Genomic DNA, 7,500 nt, shown 5'->3' on the forward strand with positions numbered 1-7,500 from the left:
GGAGAGGGATAGGGAGAGAGAGAGAGGAGAGGGATAGGGAGAGAGAGAGAGGAGAGGGATAGGGAGAGAGAGAGAGGAGAGGGATAGGGAGAGAGAGAGAGGAGAGGGATAGGGAGAGAGAGAGAGGAGAGGGATAGGGAGAGAGAGAGAGGAGAGGGATAGGGAAGAGAGAGAGGAGAGGGATAGGGAAGAGAGAGAGGGGAGAGGGATAGGGGAGAGAGAGAGGAGAGGATAGGGAGAGAGAGAGAGGAGAGGGATAGGGAGAGAGAGAGAGGAGAGGGATGGGAGAGAGAGAGGGAGGATAGGGAGAGAGAGAGAGGAAGGAAGGGAGGGAGAGAGAGAGGGGATAGGAGAGGGAGGAGAGGGATGGGCGGGGGAAGAGGAAGGGAAGGGGCGCCCTTCCGGGCACCCCCCTTTTTTGCTTTGCCCTGTCCCCTTTTCTTTTTCCTTCTTCTCTTTTGCACCTCTCTCTTTCTTCCCGTTCACTCTCTCTCTTTTCGCTTTTTCCTTTCTCTTCTCTTGCCTTCCCCTTTCCCCGCTCTCTCCTTCCTTCCTTCACTTTCGCCTCTCTTTTCTCTTCCCTTTTTCCCTCGCTCCCCCCCCCCCCCTTCCGCCTTATCCCCCCCCCTCCACATTTTCCAAACAGGGGCCCCCCAAACCCGACAGACCCCGGGCCCCGGGGGTCCCGCGCGAACATCCCCCCCAAAACCCAGCCCCCGGGCCCCTGGGGCCGGGGCCCCGGGTTAGACCAGAAAAAAGGGGGCCCCCCTTTTCAAGGCAGGGGGGCCCACCCCCCCAAATTTTGCTCCCCCCGGGGGGGTTCAGCCAGGGGGCCGCCCGGGCACCCGCCCCCCCCCCGGCAAGAAAGGTGACCGGCTGCAAACCCTTTTCTTCGCCCCCCCTGCTACCCCACCCCCGGGTAGGCACCCGGCGCAAACCCCCTCCCCCGTACCCGGGGACCAAACCCCCCAGGGGGCAGGGGGGTTTTACCCCCGGCAACCCCAAAGGAGAAACCCGGGTCGGAAATTATTTCCCGGAAGTGGGGAATTTTTCGGCCCTTTAACCAGGAAAGCCGGGGGCAACCCTTTCCTTTTTGATGGCCGGGGGCCGAGGGTTAAATTTCATAAAGTTTCGTTCAGGATAGAGGAGGATAAGTAGGAAAAAAAAGTTTCTTTCAGGTTTAAAAGGAAAGGCCGAAAAAAAGGTTTTCTTTTTCGGGAAATAGAAAAAGGATAAGCGGGAAAAAAAAAAAGTTTTCAGAATTTCAAAAAAAGGAATAGAGGAGGATAAGCAAGAAAAAAAAAGTTTCGTTCAGGATAGAGGAGGATAAGTAGGAATAGGAAAAATTACGATAAGGATGAGGAAGGAAGGATAATGAAATAACAGTAAGGAAGGGAGGATTTGGGAATTGGGAATGACGAAGAAATGGTTTGGAAAATGGGATGTTGAAGGAATGATTAGGAATTGGCAAAGAGAGAGTTATAATGAATTGGGAATGAGGAAGGGTGGATAAAGAGTAGGAATGAGGAAGGAAGGAAGGATAAAGAGTAGGAATGAGGAAGGAAGGAAGGATAAAGAGTAGGAATGAGGAAGGAAAAGGGGAAGGATAAAGAGTAGGAATGAGGAAGGAAGGAAGATAAAGAGTAGGAATGAGGAAGGAAGGAAGATAAAGAGTAGGAATGAGGAAGGAAGGGTGGATAAAGAGTAGGAATGAGGAAGGGAGGAATGAGAGGAATGAAGGATAAAGAGTAGGCAATGATAATGAAGGATAAAGAGTAGGAATGAGGAAGGAAGGAAGGATAAAAATAGAATGAGGAGGAAGGAGGATAAAGAGTAGAATGAGGAAGAAGATAATAGGTAGGAATGAGGAGAATGAAGGATAAAAAAAAGGAATGAGGAAGAAGGAAGGATAAAAAATAGGAATGAGTAAGGAAGATAAGAGTAGAATGGAGGAAGGAAGGAAGGATAAAGAGAAGGAATGAGGAAAAGGGAAGGATAAAGAGTAGGAATGAGGAAGGAAGGAAGGAAAAAGAATAGGAATGAGGAAGGAAGGAAGGATAAAGAGTAGGAATGAGGAAGGAAGGAAGGATAAAGAATAGGAATGATGAAGGGAGGAAGGATAAAGAGTAGGAATGAAGAAGGAAGGAAGGATAAAGAGAAGGAATGAGGAAGGAAGGATAAAGAGTAGGAATGAGGAAGGAAGGAAGGATAAAGAGTAGGAATGAGGAAGGAAGGATAAAAAATAGGAATGAGGAAGGAAGGATAAAATAATGAGAAGGAAAAGGGAAAGGGTAAAGAAGAGAATGAGATAGGAAGGAAGGATAAAGATTAGGAAGAGAAGGAAGGATAAAAAATAGGAATAGGAAAGGAAGGAAGATAAGAATAGGAAATGAAGAGGAGGAAAAGGGTAAAAGATAGAATGAGAAGGAAGGAAGGATAAAGAATAGGAATGAGGAAGGAAGGAAGGATAAAGAGTAGGAATGATGAGGAAGGAAGGATAAAGAATAGGAATGAGGAAGGAAGGAAGGATAAAGAGTAGGAATGAGGAAGGAAGGAAGGATAAAGAGTAGGATGAGAAGAGATAAATAATAGAATGAGGAAGGAAGGATAAAAAATAGGAATGAGGAAGGAAGGATAAAAAATAGGAATGAGGAAGGAGGAAGGATAAAGAATAGGAATGAGGAAGGAAGGAAGGATAAAGAGTAAGGAAGATGAAGGAATGATAAAAAAATTTTTATTAGATCGAATAGAAGAAGGAATAAAAAATAGAATGAGGAAGGAAAAGGGAAAGGGTAAAAAAATAGGAATGAGGAAGGAAGAAGGATAAAGAGTAGGAATGAGAAGGAAGAAAAATAAAGGAGTAGGAATGAGAAGAAGGGAGGATAAAGAGTAGAATAGAAGGAAGGAAGGATAAAGAGTAGGAATGAAAAGGAAGGAAGGATAAAGAGTAGGAATGAGGAAGAAGGAAGGATAAAGAGTAGGAATGAGAGGAAGGAAGGATAAAGAGTAGGAATGAGGAAGGAAGGAAGGATAAAGAGTAGGAATGAGAAGGAAGGAAGTTAAAATAGATGAGGAAGGAAGGAAGAGAAAGAGTAGGAAATAGGAAGAAAGAAGATAAAGAGTAGAATGAGAAGGAAGATAAAGAGTAGGAATAGAAGGAAGTAGGATAAAGGAAAAAATAGGAATAGGAAGGATAAAGAGTAGAAAAGAGGAAGGAAGGAAGGAAAAGATAGGAATGAGAAGGAAGAAGGATAAAGAGTAAATTGAGGATGGAAGGAAGGAGAAAGAAGAAAAGAGGAGGTAGGAAGATAAAGAATAAATAGGAAGATAAAGATAGGAATGAGGAAGGAAGGAAGGATAAGAGTAGAATGAGGATGGAAGGATAAAGAATAGAATGAGAAGGATAAAAAATAGAATGAAAGGAAGGTAGGATAAAAAAAAGGAATGTGAAAGGTAAGGAAGGATAAAAAATAGAATGGAGGAAGGAAGGAAGGATAAAGAGTAGGAATGAGGAAGGGAAGACTAGGAATTGGAATAACTAAGGAAAGATCAGGAATAGGAATAAGGAAGGAAGAACCAGAGATAGAAGAGAAACTCCCGGGTATTTAAAGACCGCAGGACCGAAACTGCTAAACCTGTGAACTTTCAAAAATAATTTACACTTATCACCGGATGCGGCAACCAACGCCCAAAGGGCAGCTTCATATGCCCTTTCAGGCAAATTCACGGTGTTCAGGTGTGCTGTATTTGGTCCTATTCGTCCCAATTATTGGTATATTTCACTATGGGTCAAGTATTGTAATGAGCCCCCCCCCAAAAAAAAAAAAAAAAAAAAACGAAATAGAATGAAAATCGTTGAGTGAATTTAACCTACGTGAATGACAGTCGTTTCAGCAGAGGTTATGGTTTATCAGAACTTCATTATTCTGTATCGTATAATAGAATACAGACAAGCATAGTAAACAAACGAAGAAAAATCCATAAAGAAATGTGTATGTCTTTTTGTTAACGGTTTCGTCACGTGGGCTTTGCTGATGACCGATTACCTAATGTCAGCGAGCAAACATACTTTCCTTAATTAAATACTCGCACGGGGGGGGGGGGGGGGGGGGTTGCAAGGACAGGCGTAGAAAGCATAGAGATTAAAACAATGTATTTGTTCATAGACAAAGAAAGATGGATGGGCCGTTACCTTCTGTTATGTTGTATTAATTAACGCCGTTATCTCTGTTCTTATCAGACAGATAATGTCCAGAGACAAAGTGGAAACCTTAAAAATCGATAGTTGGAGAGGAAAGGGCCTCACACGCCTACATATGTTGTAATGTATGTTAGTGTGTCGCCGAGATAATACATTGTGTGTGGGGGGGGGGGGGGAGAGAGAAAAAGAGAGAGAGAGAGAGAGAGAGAGAGAGAGAGAGAGAGAGAGAGAGAGAGAGAGAGAGAGAGAGAGAGAGAGAGAGAGAGAGAGAGAGAGAGAGAGAGAGAGATTTCTGCCTTCTCCACATGGAATAAAATATGATACCCAAGTTATCGCCATCGACGGCTAAGGATGCGAAATACAACGGTGTAACCCAGGCTTCGGTTTGATATGCCCGCAACTCCTTTCATTAACCACTACATTCCCTATTCGGTTAAGTTTGTAGAAAGCAGCAACTCGTATGACAATTACATATACATTTATTTTACACAGAAGTTCGAAGGTAAACATCAATTACTGTTTCTAATGGACACCGAAGATGGAGCTCTGGCCTCGCTCTCGCATGGTGACAAGGCTGATTAATTCCACTCGGGTTTTTAAAACTTTGGCACCATTGTTACAGCTAACGGTGCTTTGCAGAAGGGTCGTTGCTCAGATATCTCTGTATTTGATATATTATTATTATTATTATTATTTTTTTTTTTTTTTTTTTTTGCATTAGTAAAGTATAAAGTAGACATCTGACTATTAAAAGCGGTTTGCCACAGAGGATAAATTTTGGGTGCGACGTAAGAGTGTGTCGTGTAGAGGGGTAAGCCTGAGTTGGTGGGCAATGGCCATTTTAGTAGAGTTTGTGCCTGTGCTTTTAGAAATATGAGCTACATTATTGCGATTGTCTGTCGATCTAGGTCTCCATCCATCCATATACCTCTGTGTAAGTAGGTGTCGCGCGTGCGTGTACGTGTACGTGTACGTGTACGTGTACGTTTCAGTGTTAGTGTACGTGCTAGTTAACGTGTACTCGCACCTGTACTTGTATGTTCACGTTTGATTTGCTTGTTTTTGTTCTCATTTTTGTGCGTTCCCATGGGAGACCGCTCACAACCCCCTTCACAGCTCGAACCGCACCAAGCTAACAACCAAACCGAGACCCGCATGCGACCTCCCTCCCTCCCCCCATCCTGGCACCTCCCTTCCCCCCTCCCTTCCCCCTCCTTGCGCCTCCCTTCCTCCCTCCTGGCGTCTCCCTTCCCCCCTCCCTGGCGCCTCCCTTCCCCCTCCTGGCGCCTCCCTCCCCCCCTCCTGGCGCCTCCCTTCCCCCCTCCTGGCGACTCCCTCCCCTCCCCTCCCCCCTCTCTCCCATAGACCAACACAGCGAACCCTATCCTCCGGCTTTCCCTACTGTGGCGTTCGACGAGGGGCCGTGGCGCCATCCAGACGACCGACACGGGCTTCGGCGTCCTAAAAAATCGATGGATAGGTTCCTCCTTCTCCCTATTGCGTCTTTGGGGATGGTAGGATAGGTGGTACGTGGTCTTTAAAGAAAGGGTATGGGTGAGGTTCCTGGATTTTGTAGTGTTGTGTGTGTGCGCGTGAGGGAGGGAGAGGGAGAGAGAGGGAGGGAGACAGGAGCGTCAAATACACACAAACACACACAAACAAAGAGAGGGAGAGAGGGAGAGAGAGAGAGAGAGAGAGAGAGAGAGAGAGAGAGAGAGAGAGAGAGAGAGAGAGAGAGAGAGAGAGAGAGAGAGAGGAGAGAGAGAGAGAGAGAGTTTCCTTAGTCCTAGTTTCCTTATTCTCTCTTTCCTCTGTTTCCCCTCTTTTGCTCCCATATTTTTTTCCCGTTATCTCTTCTCTTCTTTCTGTTTGCTGTTTATTCTCTTCTCTTCCTCATTTACCGTTCTTCCTCGTTGCAATTTAATATTTTCTCCTCTCTTACGCATAACATTTTCCTTTTAAAAAAATCTTTCTCCATATCTTTTCTCTTTTCCTTTTTCTTTCTTTACAGCCACAACTTTTTCGTCATCTTTACTTCTTCCTCTTTTCTTTCTCCTCTCCCCATTAACTTTTCTCTCCTCTTCCCCATCTCCTCCCCTTTCTACTTTCTCTTCCCTTTTCCTCATGTTCCTTTCCTTCGGCTCCCCTCCCCTCTTTTTCCCATTTCCCCTCCTCCTTCCCTTCCCCTTTCCCTTTCCCAATCCCATTCCCATTCTCATTCCCTTGCCCTTTCCCTTTCCCTTTCCCAATCCCATTCCCATTCTCATTCCCTTGCCCTTTCCCTTTCCCTTTTCCTTCCCCTTTCCTTCCCTTCTCCTTCCCCTTCCCTTCCCTTTCCCTTTCCCTTTCCCTTTCCCTTTCCCATTCCCTTCCCCATCCCTTCCCCTTCCCCTACCCCTACCCCTTCCCCTACCCCTACCCCTTACCCTACCCCTACCCCTTTCCTTCCCCATCCCTTCCCCTTCCCCTACCCCTACCCCTTCCCCTACCCCTACCCCTTCCCCTACCCCTACCCCTTTCCTTCCCCATCCCCTACCCCTTCCCTTCCCCTACCCCTACCCCTTTCCTTCCCCATCCCCTACCCCTTCCCTTCCCCTTCCCAGCCCCTTCCCCTTACCAGCCCCTTCCCAGCCCCCTTCCCCATCCCATTTCCCTCCCCCCTTCCCCTTCCCCTTCCCTTCCCTTCCCCATCCCATTTCCCTTCCCTTCCCCTCCCATTTCCCTTCCCTTCCCCTCCCCCCTTCCCTTCCCCTCCCCCTTCCCTTCCCCTTTCTCGCCTAAACGTGTCCTCTCCCATGGCAACCCCACACTCCCGCTCTCTGACCCCTCGCGAATACTGCTCCATACACCCTTCCCCTTTCCCCTCGCTCCCCCCTTCCCCCATCCCCTCAGCCAGACTTCCCCTCTTGGCAGGCCTCCAAGAATGGGGGGGGGGGGGGCAACATTCGTGGGTACCCCTGAAACACAGCGGGTTCTGTCTTTCGCCTTTGAACACTTAAGGACTTTTAAGCGGTCTTTTCTGACTTCATTGAGCGTTTTGAGTGAATGTTCTTAAAGGACGATAGATAAGTTTATTTCCATTGAGGAAGGGTCTATTAGAAAGAAAGGTCCATTGTAAAGAAGGCTCCATTCTTAAAAAGTCTGTTTTCATTGAACGAGCCTATTTTCACTGAACGTTTTAATAAGGGCATGCACAGCCCATTTTCCACTTTTTAAAGGTTCGATGAACAGCCATTTTCACTGAACGATTAAAGGGGTTTGATGACGAGCCTTTTCACTGAAAGTTTTAAAAGGTGTCG

General features: G+C 46.4%; 1 protein-coding gene across 7 annotated transcripts in view; it reads left to right on the forward strand.

Moving 5' to 3' along the window:
* Nucleotides 1-7,500, forward strand: part of LOC125032077 (annexin B10-like) — a 55,966-nt gene that overhangs the window by 25,803 nt on the left and 22,663 nt on the right. Inside the window, exon 2 of one of the 7 annotated variants that reach the window (XM_047623051.1) lies at nucleotides 5,110-5,135. The exons of the other annotated variants lie outside the window; for them this stretch is intronic. The gene's annotated coding sequence lies outside the window, so the exon portion shown is untranslated. The remainder of the gene's footprint in view (nucleotides 1-5,109; nucleotides 5,136-7,500) is intronic. 7 annotated transcript variants of the gene reach the window in all.

This window comes from Penaeus chinensis, chromosome 14 (assembly GCF_019202785.1).
Source record: "Penaeus chinensis breed Huanghai No. 1 chromosome 14, ASM1920278v2, whole genome shotgun sequence".
In the NCBI taxonomy this organism is placed as follows: Eukaryota; Metazoa; Arthropoda; class Malacostraca; order Decapoda; family Penaeidae; genus Penaeus; species Penaeus chinensis.